We start from the raw sequence: 18086 nt of genomic DNA on the forward strand, positions 1-18086 counted from the left end.
GGTATCTCTCTCTACTTTCTGGTGTTCTGTTATTACGGAGGTTCCTCCACGTCCTTTTGTTCAGCTCCTTTGCTTTCATACATTCCCTACTAAACCACGGATTCTTCGTTTGCTTCTCGGGTTTTTCACCGTCGGGCCGGGATAAACCTGTTTACCGCCTCCTGACACTTTTGGGTGACATAGTCCATCATGTCTTGTACGGACTTAGTTTTGAGTTTGTGTCCCATGGCATATCCCTTAGGAATTTATTTATCTCCTCATAGTTTCCCTTTCGGTATGGACCCTTTGTTTCCCAGTTCTTTTTTGGGGGAGATAATTCCTAGCTCAACCAGGTACTCAAAGCACAATACACTATGATCACTCATTCCCAAGGGGGGCTTCCAACTTAACTTCCTTTATATCCGACTCATTTAGGGTAAATATCAGATCAAGCAAAGCTGGTTCATCCTCTCATTCTTGTTAGTCCCTTGACGTGCTGACTTAGAAAGTTTCTTGTTGCCCCGTCCAGCAGCTTAGCTCTCCATGTGTCTGGTCCTCCATGTGGATCTCTGTTCTCCCAATCTATCTTCCCGTGGTTGAAATCTCCCATGATTAGTAGTCTAGATCCGTTCCTGCTAGCCACAGAAGCTGCTCTCTCTATTATATTGATGGTGGCCAAGTTGTTTCTATCATATTCCTATCTGCGTCTTCTGTCGTTCGGTGGGGGGTTATATATGACTACTACTATGATTTTCTGTTTTGTTTTATTTGTAATTCCATCTATGTTAGTGTACATTGCCTTGAAGCTCACTTTCTTCTGTTCATTTCCTTGCCCCCTTCTTGGTAAGCATTCTGCTGGTGGGGAAAGCTGTTCCCTGGGTGTGAAGATCTGTGAGTGGGTTTGCAGGGTCTTAGAGGATTTTGGGGTGGGGGTGAGGGTTCAAGGGAAGGGGGTACATGTAGGGTATGGGGTAAGGAGATAGGGGGGACATGGAGATACTGAGTGAAGAAGGAGGGGGGGGGGGAATGGGATAGGGAGGGTATGGGATGAAGGTGGAGGGGGGACAGAGGGGAGAAGACATGAGGGGGGACATGGTGGGAATGGGGGAGGGGGGTGACAGGGTCGAAATGGGGTGGGGGGAGGAGGGAGGGTTGGGTGAGCATTTGAGTGGGGGCAGATAGGGTGAGGGGAAGGGAGGGTTTCTATGCAGAGGGGGGTGGTGGTGTTGCCCTCCCCTCTGGTGTTGCTGGGATGTTGGTTGTGGGTTCCCCTCTTGTTTCTGGGAATGTTGTATTGGGGGCTTTGATTTCCTGGTTTACTCCTCTCTCCCTGCACTTCCTCCTTGCCTCTGCTGCCCTGGCTCTCTCCTCCTTCATCCTGTCCCTCTGCAGGAATACTTTCTTGTATTCCTCCACATACTGCAGATGACTTCCTTTCTAAAATAACCTCCTTCGTGGTCTCGTTTGTAAACACCACCTTTACCAGTCGGTTTCTGTCATTGTTGTACCAGCCCAACCTGAAAACCTTCTCAATGTTTTGTTCAGCCCCTTCCATCTGTAACCCCTTCAGTATCCCATGTTCTGCCTCTCTGTCCTTGCTATTCCATTCCTGCCTATTGGATCCTTCCTGTTCTTCGATGCCTATAACTATCACTGATCTTTTTCTTTCTAGCAGCTGACTAGTGCACCTTGCTGCTTTCTGTGAGGTAGCTGCTTGCATGGCTACCTCCCTCATCACATTTTATTGGTAATCCCATCGATGTTTCAATACATTACCTTGAAGCTCACTTTCCTATATCCATTTTTACCCTCCCTCCCCACAAGTGTAGGAAGTTGTTCCATAGGTATTTATACTTTGGTAGGCTCATCCTTCTGTGAGGTAGTTGCCAGGGGTTCAGGGGGAGGTGGAGTGGGGGATGGAGGGCTTAGGTCTTGCCCAGGCCTGCTTGGGACAGGAAGACATCCTTGGGGTGATGGGGCAGGGAGTGCTTGAGGTTGGGGGGGCAGGGATATCTCGGGGAGACGATGAGTCACAATAACGTGGCTGAAGTATGTAGACCAGACCACACACTAGAAGTTGAAGGGACGACGATGTTTCGGCCCGTCCTGGACCATTCTCAAGTCAATTGTCGACTCAAGTCGACAATCGACTTGAGAATGGTCCAGGACGGGCCGAAACGTCGTCGTCCCTTCAACTTCTAGTGTGTGGTCTGGTCTACATCTCGGGGAGAGGTCACGTTCTCCTGTGGTGTAGTTAACAGGGGTTTGGTGGGGGAGGGGGTGGAGTGGGAGATGGAGGGCTTAGGTCTTGCCTGGGCCTGCCTGGGGCAGGAAGAAGACCAGGGTATGGGAAAGCAGGGGATACTTGGGGTAAGGGGGGGGAGGGAGGATTTGGGTGATATGGTGGGCATTGTGCAGGGGCAAGGAAAGATTTATGCTGGGGGTGAGGGGGGCCCTATGGGAAGGGGCTGGGGTGTTGGAGTCCCCTTCTGGGGTTCCTGAATTGCTGGATTTGGGTTCCCCACTCCCCTTTGAGATTGCTGGGTTGGAGACTGAGGTTCCATGGCTCCCTTCCCTCTCGCTGCACTTTTTCCTTGCATCTGCAGCCCTTATTATCACGTCCCTGGTCATGTCCCTCTCCCTCTAAAGGTATACCTCTCTAATTCCTTGCATGTTTCAGTTTGCTTTTCTTTACTAGGATGTCCTCTTTGATCGTCTCATTCCTGAATACTACCTAGATCAATCTCTTTGTCTTTCTTGTACTGGCAAATCCGGAAAAACTGTTCTATGTCTTGTTCAGCCAATTACATTCCTATCTCCTTTAATATCCCTGACACTGCAGCTTTGTTCTTAGTCCTCCATTTTTCCCTTGTGGAACCCTCTTGTTTCTTAACACCTACCACTACTACAGTTCTTTTCCTTTCCATTAGCTGGTTTGCGCATCAAGCTGTCTCCTGTGAGATTACTGCTTTCATTACAACTTCCTTGACTGTGGACATGGCATCGGGGCTCTTCAGTATATCATCAAAGGTGGCACCCATTGTAGGGGTCCCTGCCATTGCTACATCCCTGTTACCTGGGGGCTGTTTGCCTGGGCCAGAGTCTGAGGAGGGCCTGATTTTAGATTTATTGTATCCTCCTCTTCTGCACTTAGTTCTATCTGCATCTTATTTATAGTGTCCCTCAGGTCCCTCAATTCCCCACGGATTTCCATCCATGCCTTACCAATCATCTCCATGTGTGACTCGTCCTGTCTCTCTCCTCCAACTTTGTAATGTTGTCTTACCACCCTTATTATTCCTTTAGGCAGGAGGTGCAGGAGTGAGGCAGGAGGTGCAGGAGTGAGGCAGGAGGTGCGGGAGTGAGGCAGGAGGTGCGGGAGTGAGGCAGGAGGTGCGAGAGTGAGGCAGGAGGTGCAGGAGTGAGGCAGGAGGTGCGGGAGTGAGGCAGGAGGTGAGGGAGTGAGGCAGGAGGTGAGGGAGTGAGGCAGAAGGTGCGAGAGTGAGGCAGGAGGTGCAGGAGTGAGGCAGGAGGTGCGGGAGTGAGGCAGGGGGTGCAGGAGTGAGGCAGGAGGTGCGGGAGTGAGGCAGGAGGTGCAGGAGTGAGGCAGGAGGTGCGGGAGTGAGGCAGGAGGTGAGGGAGTGAGGCAGGAGGTGAGGGAGTAAGGCAGAAGGTGCGAGAGTGAGGCAGGAGGTGCAGGAGTGAGGCAGGAGGTGCGGGAGTGAGGCAGGAGGTGCGAGAGTGAGGCAGGAGGTGCAGGAGTGAGGCAGGAGGTGCGGGAGTGAGGCAGGAGGTGCGAGAGTGAGGCAGGAGGTGCAGGAGTGAGGCAGGAGGTGCGGGAGTGAGGCAGGAGGTGAGGGAGTGAGGCAGGAGGTGCGAGAGTGAGGCAGGAGGTGCAGGAGTGAGGCAGGAGGTGCGGGAGTGAGGCAGGAGGTGCGGGAGTGAGGCAGGAGGTGCAGGAGTGAGGCAGGAGGTGCAGGAGTGAGGCAGGAGGTGCAGGAGTGAGGCAGGAGGTGCAGGAGTGAGGCAGGAGGTGCAGGAGTGAGGCAGGAGGTGCGGGAGTGAGGCAGGAGGTGCAGGAGTGAGGCAGGAGGTGCGGGAGTGAGGCAGGAGGTGAGGGAGTGAGGCAGGAGGTGAGGGAGTGAGGCAGAAGGTGCGAGAGTGAGGCAGGAGGTGCAGGAGTGAGGCAGGAGGTGCGGGAGTGAGGCAGGAGGTGCGAGAGTGAGGCAGGAGGTGCAGGAGTGAAGCAGGAGGTGCGGGAGTGAGGCAGGAGGTGAGGGAGTGAGGCAGGAGGTGCGAGAGTGAGGCAGGAGGTGCAGGAGTGAGGCAGGAGGTGCGGGAGTGAGGCAGGAGGTGAGGGAGTGAGGCAGGAGGTGAGGGAGTGAGGCAGAAGGTGCGAGAGTGAGGCAGGAGGTGCAGGAGTGAGGCAGGAGGTGCGGGAGTGAGGCAGGAGGTGCAGGAGTGAGGCAGGAGGTGCGGGAGTGAGGCAGGAGGTGAGGGAGTGAGGCAGGAGGTGCAGGAGTGAGGCAGGAGGTGAGGGAGTGAGGAAGAAGGTGCAGGAGTGAGGCAGGAGGTGCGGGAGTGAGGCAGGAGGTGCAGGAGTGAGGCAGGAGGTGCAGGAGTGAGGCAGGAGGTGCGGGAGTGAGGCAGGAGGTGCGGGAGTGAGGCAGGAGGTGCAGGAGTGAGGCAAGAGGTGCGGGAGTGAGGCAGGAGGTGCGAGAGTGAGGCAGGAGGTGCAGGAGTGAGGCAAGAGGTGCGGGAGTGAGGCAGGAGGTGCGGGAGTGAGGCAGGAGGTGCGGGAGTGAGGCAGGAGGTGCGGGAGTGAGGCAGGAGGTGCGGGAGTGAGGCAGGAGGTGCGGGAGTGAGGCAGGAGGTGCGGGAGTGAGGCAGGAGGTGCGGGAGTGAGGCAGGAGGTGCGGGAGTGAGGCAGGAGGTGCGGGAGTGAGGCAGGAGGTGCGGGAGTGAGGCAGGAGGTGCGGGAGTGAGGCAGGTGGTGCGGGAGTGAGGCAGGTGGCGCGGGAGTGAGGCAGGAGGTGCAGGAGTGAGGCAGGAGGTGCGGGAGTGAGGCAGGAGGTGCAGGAGTGAGGCAGGAGGTGCGGGAGTGAGGCAGGAGGTGAGGGAGTGAGGCAGGAGGTGAGGGAGTGAGGCAGAAGGTGCGAGAGTGAGGCAGGAGGTGCAGGAGTGAGGCAGGAGGTGCGGGAGTGAGGCAGGAGGTGCGAGAGTGAGGCAGGAGGTGCAGGAGTGAAGCAGGAGGTGCGGGAGTGAGGCAGGAGGTGAGGGAGTGAGGCAGGAGGTGCGAGAGTGAGGCAGGAGGTGCAGGAGTGAGGCAGGAGGTGCGGGAGTGAGGCAGGAGGTGAGGGAGTGAGGCAGGAGGTGAGGGAGTGAGGCAGAAGGTGCGAGAGTGAGGCAGGAGGTGCAGGAGTGAGGCAGGAGGTGCGGGAGTGAGGCAGGAGGTGCAGGAGTGAGGCAGGAGGTGCGGGAGTGAGGCAGGAGGTGAGGGAGTGAGGCAGGAGGTGCAGGAGTGAGGCAGGAGGTGAGGGAGTGAGGAAGAAGGTGCAGGAGTGAGGCAGGAGGTGCGGGAGTGAGGCAGGAGGTGCAGGAGTGAGGCAGGAGGTGCAGGAGTGAGGCAGGAGGTGCGGGAGTGAGGCAGGAGGTGCGGGAGTGAGGCAGGAGGTGCAGGAGTGAGGCAAGAGGTGCGGGAGTGAGGCAGGAGGTGCGAGAGTGAGGCAGGAGGTGCAGGAGTGAGGCAAGAGGTGCGGGAGTGAGGCAGGAGGTGCGGGAGTGAGGCAGGAGGTGCGGGAGTGAGGCAGGAGGTGCGGGAGTGAGGCAGGAGGTGCGGGAGTGAGGCAGGAGGTGCGGGAGTGAGGCAGGAGGTGCGGGAGTGAGGCAGGAGGTGCGGGAGTGAGGCAGGAGGTGCGGGAGTGAGGCAGGAGGTGCGGGAGTGAGGCAGGAGGTGCGGGAGTGAGGCAGGAGGTGCGGGAGTGAGGCAGGAGGTGCGGGAGTGAGGCAGGTGGTGCGGGAGTGAGGCAGGTGGCGCGGGAGTGAGGCAGGAGGTGCGGGAGTGAGGCAGGAGGTGCGGGAGTGAGGCAGGAGGTGCAGAGTGAGGCAGGAGGTGCAGGAGTGAGGCAGGAGGTGCGGGAGTGAGGCAGGAGGTGCGGGAGTGAGGCAGGAGGTGCGGGAGTGAGGCAGGAGGTGCGGGAGTGAGGCAGGAGGTGCGGGAGTGAGGCAGGAGGTGCGGGAGTGAGGCAGGAGGTGCGGGAGTGAGGCAGGAGGTGCGGGAGTGAGGCAGGAGGTGCGGGAGTGAGGCAGGAGGTGCGGGAGTGATGCAAGAGATGCGGGAGTGAGGCAGGAGGTGAGGGAGTGAGGCAGGAGGTGCAGGAGTGAGGCAGAAGGTGCGAGAGTGAGGCAGTAGGTGCGAGAGTGAGGCAGGAGGTGAGGGAGTGAGGCATGAGGTGCAGGAGTGAGGCAGAAGGTGCGAGAGTGAGGCAGGAGGTGCGAGAGTGAGGGAGGAGGGGCAGGAGTGAGGCAGGAGGGGCAGGAGTGAGGCAGGAGGTGAGGGAGTGAGGCAGGAGGTGAGGTAGTGAGGCAGGAGGTGAGGGAGTGAGGCAGGAGGTGAGGGAGTGAGGCAGGAGGGGCAGGAGTGAGGCAGGAGGGGCAGGAGTGAGGCAGGAGGGGCAGGAGTGAGGCAGGAGGGGCAGGAGTGAGGCAGGAGGTGAGGGAGTGAGGCAGGAGGTGAGGTAGTGAGGCAGGAGGTGAGGTAGTGAGGCAGGAGGTGAGGGAGTGAGGCAGGAGGTGAGGGAGTGAGGCAGGAGGTGAGGGAGTGAGGCAGGAGGTGAGGGAGTGAGGCAGGAGGTGCAGGAGTGAGGCTGGGTTACTCCCGGATGGGAGGTCGTGAGGGCGGGTGGAGGCGGCCAGGGTCACAGCAGAGAGGCACTACACAGTTGTCTGCGGGACTCCTGCCAGACGCCAGCAGCTTCTCCTCGCTCCCTCGCCAACACCGCCTCACTGGCTTTCCAAGAATTCTTCATGGAAATGTTCTCGGCATACGTGATGACTTGAGGTGATGCGTAGTGGTGATGACTGGGCGTGCTGAAGGCTGGTGTCTCGCTCGTTAGTGTGACGGATCTATTGCGGATCATTAATGATTTTGGAGGCTTTAGTTTTGTGGATCAAGTACAGTTTGGCAAGTGCCAGGATCTATTACGATAACCTCCAGTCCTTGAAATATAAAATATCTAGTGATTATAACTCAACAGTGTATTATGACAGCGGCGTGGATATGTATTACAAAGTGTAGTTGTTCATCACAATGTGTGAATATACTGCTTTGTTTCAACCTACAACAGAGACAGGTAAGGAATTATACAAGTTGTAATCAGTCTTAAACTCATAGATAATCTTAGTAAACTATACAGCTGTTCTTAATTACCTACACTTGTTAGGCTGTATATATCACCTGACAGTTTAATGTTGTTATGTAACCGCTCTCACATCGTGTTAATTATACAGATCATATCACTAGTATACAACAAACATATCTGTATTTTCCTGTACTGCCAGCACAATGTGAGTGAGTATACAGCATGGGCCTTGGACCCCGGTATGCAGGGAGTGACGCCAGCACGGTGCCAGGATGCCAGCGGGGTTCCTTCCACCAGCTGCATCAACTATTTTGTTGACAGTTTTTCATATCAAACATTGTTATTGCATTGGTGTTTGATCTTTCTCTTCTCTACAAGTTCTTGCTATCTTCTCCCTGTTGTCGTTTACTAGTTGAAACTCCAGATATTACCACCGATTTTAAGAACATAAGAAGTTAACTGCGGAAGGTTTATTGGCCCATACGAGGCAGCTCCTATTTATATCCACCCTATCTCATACATATATATGTCTAACTTACGTTTGAAACCATCATGGGATCCTACTTCTATTACTTTACGCGGTAATTGGCTCCACAAATCGACAACCCTGTTACTGAACCAGTATTTACCCCAGATCTCTCCTAAATCTAAACTTATCTAATTTATATCTAATGTTTCATGTTGTCTTTGTTGATCATTTTAATACCCTATTAATATCCCGTTTGTTATGTCCATTTATCCACTTGTACACCTCTATCATATCACCCCTAATTCTTCACTTTTCTAGATTATGTAATTAAGCTTTGTCAATCTTTCTTCAAATGACAGGTTTCTAATTTGGGGGATTAACTTTGTCATCCTACGTTGGACACGTTCTAGTGAATAATTTATATCCATTCTATAGACCGGCGACCAAAACTGAACTGCATAATCTAAATGGGGCCTAACCAGAGCGAGATATACCTGAAGAACCACACCAGGTGTCTTGTTACTAACGCTTCGATTAATAAATTCCAGTATCCTATTTATCTTATTATGAACATTTATGCATTGATTTTCAGGTTTTAAATTCTTTCTAAACATAACTCCCAGATCCCTTTTGCAATCCGACTTCGCAATCTCAACACCATCTAGCTCGTATCTTTTAACTATATCATCATTACCTAGCTTTAGAACTTTACATTTGTCAGCATTAAACTGCTTCTGCCAATCTTTTGACCATTTCACAACCCTATTTAGGTCGTCTTGAAGGGATAGAGAGTTTTTTTCCCTGTTTATTACCATCCAGATTTTTGTATTATTGGCCAATTTGAAAATATTGCGTGTCAAACCTGAATTTAAATCATTTATATATTTTATGAATAACAGAAGACCCAGGACAGAGCCTTGAGGCACTCTACTTAAAGCATTTTCTTAGTCTGACTTAACCCCATTTAAAATAACTCTTTTGTTTCCTTTGGGATAGTTATGCCCTAACTAGTGATTTTATCTCTAGCTGTGTTATTACGCTACATTTTCTGCTATAATTGTTGCGTTTGTGCTGTCTGTCACTCGTCTCTCCATTCTGAACCATTGAGATTTTTAAGAGAACAGAAGCATCAGGTGCTATGAAGCTTTCCACAAAACGCTTGCATCCTGCAGCATGAACGAACTCGGGACCTCTCGACTACGTCTCATCTGTTAATTATTACCTTAAAATACCCGTGACTTCTTTGACTATCTTTCTTTTCAATTAGATAATTGTTTTCATTTTCTGATACTGAAACAATCTTTCCAAGAAACTTCAGCCTTCAGGAAAAGACCAAACTTAAGTCTTCTGATTCTCAAGGAAAAACATCTCTTAACTTAGCAGTTTTTAATATTATGGAATGTCTTAATCAACAGGTTACATTAACACAGACTTACTCCTACACCTACCACATTAACACACACCTCCTCCTACACCTGCCACATTAACACACACTTGCTCCTACACCTGCCACATTAACACACACCTCCTCCTACACCTGCCACATTAACACACACCTCCTCCTACACCTGCCACATTAACACACACCTCCTCCTACACCTGCCACATTAACACACACCTCCTCCTACACCTGCCACATTAACACACACCTCCTCCTACACCTGCCACATTAACACACACCTCCTCCTACACCTGCCACATTAACACACACCTCCTCCTACACCTGCCACATTAACACACACCTCCTCCTACACCTACCACATTAACACACACCTCCTCCTACACCTGCCACATTAACACACACCTCCTCCTACACCTGCCACATTAACACACATTTGCTCTTACACCTGCCACATTAACACACACCTCCTCCTACACCTGCCACATTAACACACACCTCCTCCTACACCTGCCACATTAACACACATTTGCTCCTACACCTGCCACATTAACACACACTTGCTCCTACACCTGTCACATTAACACACACTAGCCCCTACACCTGCCACATTAACACACACTTGCTCCTACACCTGCCACATTAACACACACTTGCTCCTACACCTGCCACATTAACACACACTTGCTCCTACACCTGCCACATTAACACACACCTCCTCCTACACCTGCCACATTAACACACATTTGCTCTTACACCTGCCACATTAACACATACCTCCTCCTACACCTGCCACATTAACACACACCTCCTCCTACACCTGCCACATTAACACACATTTGCTCCTACACCTGCCACATTAACACACACTTGCTCCTACACCTGTCACATTAACACACACTAGCCCCTACACCTGCCACATTAACACACACTTGCTCCTACACCTGCCACATTAACACACTCTTGCTCCTACACCTGCCACATTAACACACACTTGCTCCTACACCTGCCACATTAACACACACTTGCTCCTACACCTGTCACATTAACACACACTAGCCCCTACACCTGCCACATTAACACACACTTGCTCCTACACCTGCCACATTAACACACACTTGCTCCTACACCTGCCACATTAACACACACTTGCTCCTACACCTGCCACATTAACACACACTTGCTCCTACACCTGCCACATTAACACACACTTGCTCCTACACCTGTCACATTAACACACACTAGCCCCTACACCTGCCACATTAACACACACTTGCTCCTACACCTGCCACATTAACACACACGTGCTCCTACACCTGCCACATTAACACACACGTGCTCCTACACCTGCCACATTAACACACACCTGCTTCACGAATCCCACCTATATATTATAATATCTACAATTTAGGATATAATCTTCTAAATTCAATGAACCTCCTTATCTCAGTCTGACTGTCAACTATAACTATGAGGAGTTTGTACTATAATTACCCGTTAGGTAACTACAACAACCCCCACCACAACCACCACCACCACAACAACCATCACCACCACAACCACCACCACAACCACCACCACAACAACCACCACCACAACAACCACCACCACAACCACCACCACAACCACCACCACAACAACCACCACCACAACAACCACCACCACAACAACCACCACAACAACCACCACCACAACCACCACCACAACAACCACCACCACAACAACCACCACCACAACAACCACCACCACCACAACAACCACCACCACCACAACCACCACCACAACAACCACCACCACCACAACAACCACCACCACAACCACCTCCACAACCACCACCACCACCACAACCACCACCTCCACAACAACCACCACCACCACCACCACCTCCACAACAACCACCACCACCACCACCACCTCCACAACAACCACCACCACAACCACCACCTCCACAACAACCACCACCACCACCACCACCTCCACAACAACCACCACCACAACAACCACCACCACAACCACCACCACAACAACCACCACCACAACCACCACCACCACAACCACCACCACAACAACCACCACAACAACCACCTCCACAACAACCACCACCACAACCACCACCTCCACAACAACCACCACCACCACCACCACCTCCACAACCACCACCACCACAACAACCACCACCACAACAACCACCACCACAACAACCACCACCACAACAACCACCACCACAACAACAACCACCACAACCACAACAACCACCACAACAACAACCACCACAACAACCACCACCACCACAACCACCACCACAACAACCACCACCACAACAACCACCACCACAACAACCACCACCACAACCACCACCACAACAACCACCCCCACAACCACCACCACAACAACCACCACCACAACAACCATCACCACAACAACCACCACAACCACCACCACAACAACCACCACCACAACAACCACCACCACCACAACAACCACCACAACCACCACCACCACAACAACCACCACCACCACAACCACCACAACAACCACTACCACAACAACCACCACCACAACAACCACCACCACCACAACCACCACCACAACCACCACCACAACAACCACCACCACCACAACAACCACCACCACCAAAACCACCACAACAACCACCACCACAACAACCACCACCACCACAACAACCACCACCACAACAACCACCACAACAACCACCACCACAACCACCACCACAACAACCACCACCACAACCACCACCACAACCACCACCACAACAACCACCACAACAACCACCACCACAACAACAACCACCACAACAACCACCACCACAACAACCACCACCACAACCACCACACCCACCACCACAACAACCACCACCACAACAACCACCACCACAACCACCACAACAACCACCACCACAACCACCACCACCACAACAAACACCACAACAACCACCACCACAACAACCACCACCACCACAACAACCACCACCACCACAACCACCACCACAACAACCACCACAACAACCACCACCACAACAACAACCACCACCACAACAACCACCACCACAACAACCACCACCACAACAACCACCACCACAACAACCACCACAACAACCACCACCACAACAACCACCACCACCACAACAACCACCACAACAACCACCACCACAACAACCACCACCACCACAACAACCACCACCACAACAACCACCACCACAACAACCACCACAACAACCACCACCACCACAACCACCACCTCCACAACAACCACCACCACCACAACCACCACCTCCACAACAACCACCACCACCACAACCACCACCTTCACAACAACCACCACCACAACCACCACATCCACAACAACCACCACCACCACCTCCACAACAACCACCACCACAACAACCACCACCACAACCACCACCACAACAACCACCACCACAACAACCACCACCACCCAACAACCACCACCACAACAACCACCACCACAACAACCACCACCACAACAACCACCACAACAACCACCACCACAACAACCACCACCACAACAACCACCACAACAACCATCACAACAACCACCACCACAAGAACCACCACCACAACAACCACCACAACAACCACCACCACAACAACCACCACCACAACAACCACCACCACAACCACCACCACCACAACAACCATCTACATCACCACAACCATCTCCATCACCACAACAACCATCACCACCACCACAACAACCACCACCACAACAACCACCACAACAACCACCACCACAACAACCACCACCACCACAACAACCACCACCACAACAACCACCACAACAACCACCACCACAACAACCACCACCACAACAACCACCACAACAACCATCACAACAACCACCACCACAACAACCACCACCACAACAACCACCACAACAACCACCACAACAACTACCACCACAACAACCACCACCACAACAACCACCACCACAACCACCACCACCACAACAACCATCTACGTCACCACAACCATCTCCATCACCACAACAACCATCACCACCACCACAATAACCACCACCACAACAACCACCACCACCACAACAACCACCACAACAACCACCACCACCACAACAACCACCACCACCACAACCACCACCACAACCACCACCACAACAACCACCACCACAACAACCAACACCACAACCACCACCACAACCACCACCACAACAACCACCACCACAACAACCACCACCACAACAACCACCACAACAACCACCACCACAACCACCACCACAACAACCACCACCACAACAACCACCACCACAACAACCACCACCACCACAACCACCACCACCACAACCACCACCACAACAACCACAACAACCACCACCACCACAACAACCACCACCACAACAACCACCACCACAACCACCTCCACAACCACCACCACCACCACAACCACCACCTCCACAACAACCACCACCACCACCACCACCTCCACAACAACCACCACCACCACCACCACCTCCACAACAACCACCACCACAACCACCACCTCCACAACAACCACCACCACCACCACCACCTCCACAACAACCACCACCACAACAACCACCACCACAACCACCACCACAACAACCACCACCACAACCACCACCACCACAACAACCACCACCACAACAACCACCACCACAACAACCACCACCACAACAACCACCACCACAACAACCACCACCACAACAACAACCACCACAACCACCACCACAACAACCACCACAACAACAACCACCACAACAACCACCACCACCACAACCACCACCACAACAACCACCACCACAACAACCACCACCACAACAACCACCACCACAACCACCACCACAACAACCACCACCACAACCACCACCACAACAACCATCACCACAACAACCACCACAACCACCACCACAACAACCACCACCACAACAACCACCACCACCACAACAACCACCACAACCACCACCACCACAACAACCACCACCACCACAACCACCACAACAACCACTACCACAACAACCACCACCACAACAACCACCACCACCACAACCACCACCACAACAACCACCACAACAACCACCACCACAACAACAACCACCACAACAACCACCACCACAACAACCACCACCACAACCACCACCACACCCACCACCACAACAACCACCACCACAACAACCACCACCACAACCACCACAACAACCACCACCACAACCACCACCACCACAACAAACACCACAACAACCACCACCACAACAACCACCACCACCACAACAACCACCACCACCACAACCACCACCACAACAACCACCACAACAACCACCACCACAACAACAACCACCACCACAACAACCACCACCACAACAACCACCACCACAACAACCACCACCACAACAACCACCACAACAACCACCACCACAACAACCACCACCACCACAACAACCACCACAACAACCACCACCACAACAACCACCACCACCACAACAACCACCACCACAACAACCACCACCACAACAACCACCACAACAACCACCACCACCACAACCACCACCTCCACAACAACCACCACCACCACCACCTTCACAACAACCACCACCACAACCACCACATCCACAACAACCACCACCACCACCTCCACAACAACCACCACCACAACAACCACCACCACAACCACCACCACAACAACCACCACCACAACAACCACCACCACCCAACAACCACCACCACAACAACCACCACCACAACAACCACCACCACAACAACCACCACAACAACCACCACCACAACAACCACCACCACAACAACCACCACCACAACAACCACCACAACAACCATCACAACAACCACCACCACAACAACCACCACCACAACAACCACCACAACAACCACCACCACAACAACCACCACCACAACAACCACCACCACAACCACCACCACCACAACAACCATCTACATCACCACAACCATCTCCATCACCACAACAACCATCACCACCACCACAACAACCACCACCACAACAACCACCACAACAACCACCACCACAACAACCACCACCACCACAGCAACCACCACCACAACAACCACCACAACAACCACCACCAAAACAACCACCACCACAACAACCACCACAACAACCATCACAACAACCACCACCACAACAACCACCACCACAACAACCACCACAACAACCACCACAACAACTACCACCACAACAACCACCACCACAACAACCACCACCACAACCACCACCACCACAACAACCATCTACGTCACCACAACCATCTCCATCACCACAACAACCATCACCACCACCACAATAACCACCACCACAACAACCACCACCACCACAACAACCACCACAACAACCACCACCACCACAACAACCACCACCACCACAACCACCACCACAACAACCACCACCACAACCACCACCACAACAACCACCACCACAACAACCACCACAACAACCACCACCACAACAACCACCACCACCACCACCACCACCACAACAACTATCTACATCACCACAACCATCTCCATCACCACAACAACCATCACAACCACCACAACAACCACCACCACAACAACCATCTACATCACCACAACCATCTCCATCACCACAACAACCATCACCACCACCACAACAACCATCTCCACCATAACAACAACCATCACCACCACAACAACCATCTCCGTCACCTCAACAACCATCACCACCACAACAACCATCACCACCACCACAACAACCATCTCCACCACCACAACAACCATCTCCTCCACAACAACAACCACCACCACCACCACAACAACCATCTCCTCCACAACAACAACCACCACCACCACCACCACAACAACCATCACTACCACCACAACAACCATCTCCACCACAACAACAACCACCACCACAACAACCACCACCACAACAACCACCACCACCACCACAACAACCATCTCCACCACCACAACAACCACCACCATAACAACCACCACCACAACAACCACCACCACAACAACCACCACCACAACAACCACCACCACAACAACCACCACCACTACCACAACAACCATCTCCACCACCACAACAACCATCTCCACCACCACAACAACCACCACCGCAACAACCATCTCCACCACCACAACAACCACCACCATAACAACCATCACCACAACAACCACCACCACAACAACCACCACCACAACAACCACCACCACCACCACAACAACCATCTCCACCACCACAACAACCATCTCCACCACCACAACAACCACCACCGCAACAACCATCTCCACCACCACAACAACTACCACCATAACAACCATCACCACAACAACCACCACAACAACCACCACCACAACAACCACCACCACCACCACAACAACCATCTGCACCACCACAACAACCATCTCCACCACCGCAACAACCATCACCACAACAACCACCACCGCAACAACCATCTCCACCACCACAACAACCACCACCATAACAACCACCACCACAACCACCACCACAACAACCACCACCACAACAACCACCACAACAACCACCACCACAACAACCACCACCACAACCACCACCACAACAACCACCACCACAACAACCACCACAACAACCACCACCACAACAACCACCACAACAACCACCACAACAACCATCTACATAACACAACCATCTCCACCACCACAACAACCACCACCACAACAACCATCACCACCACCACAACAACCACCACCACAACAACCACCACCACAACAACCACCACCACAACAACCACCACCACAACAACCACCACCACCACAACAACCACCACCACAACAACAACCACCACAACAACAACCACCACCACAACCACCACCACCACAACAACCACCACCACAACAACAACCACCACAACAACAACCACCACAACAACAACCACCACCACAACAACCACCACAACAACCACCACCACAACAACCACCACAACAACCACCACGACAACAACCACCACAACAACCACCACAACAACCATCTACATCACCACAACCATCTCCACCACCACAACAACCACCACCACAACAACCATCACCACAACAACCACCACCACAACAACAACCACCACAACAACCACCACAACAACAACCACCACCACAACAACCATCACAACAACCACCACCACAACAACCACCACAACAACCACCACCACAACAACCATCACAACAACCACCACCACAACAACCACCACAACAACCATCTCCATCACCACAACAACCATCTCCATCACCACAACAACCATCTCCACCACCACAACAACCACCACCTCAACAACCACCACCACAACAACCATCACCACAACAACAACCACCACAACAACCACCACCACAACAACCACCACAACAACCACCACCACAACAACCACCACAACAACCACCACCACAACAACCACCACAACAACCACCACAACAACTACCACCACAACAACCACCACCACAACAACCACCACCACAACCACCACCACCACAACAACCATCTACGTCACCACAACCATCTCCATCACCACAACAACCATCACCACCACCACAATAACCACCACCACAACAACCACCACCACCACAACAACCACCACAACAACCACCACCACCACAACAACCACCACCACCACAACCACCACCACAACAACCACCACCACAACCACCACCACAACAACCACCACCACAACAACCACCACAACAACCACCACCACAACAACCACCACCACCACCACCACCACCACAACAACTATCTACATCACCACAACCATCTCCATCACCACAACAACCATCACAACCACCACAACAACCACCACCACAACAACCATCTACATCACCACAACCATCTCCATCACCACAACA

Source organism: Procambarus clarkii, chromosome 44, assembly GCF_040958095.1.
Source record: "Procambarus clarkii isolate CNS0578487 chromosome 44, FALCON_Pclarkii_2.0, whole genome shotgun sequence".
Taxonomy (NCBI): Eukaryota; Metazoa; Arthropoda; class Malacostraca; order Decapoda; family Cambaridae; genus Procambarus; species Procambarus clarkii.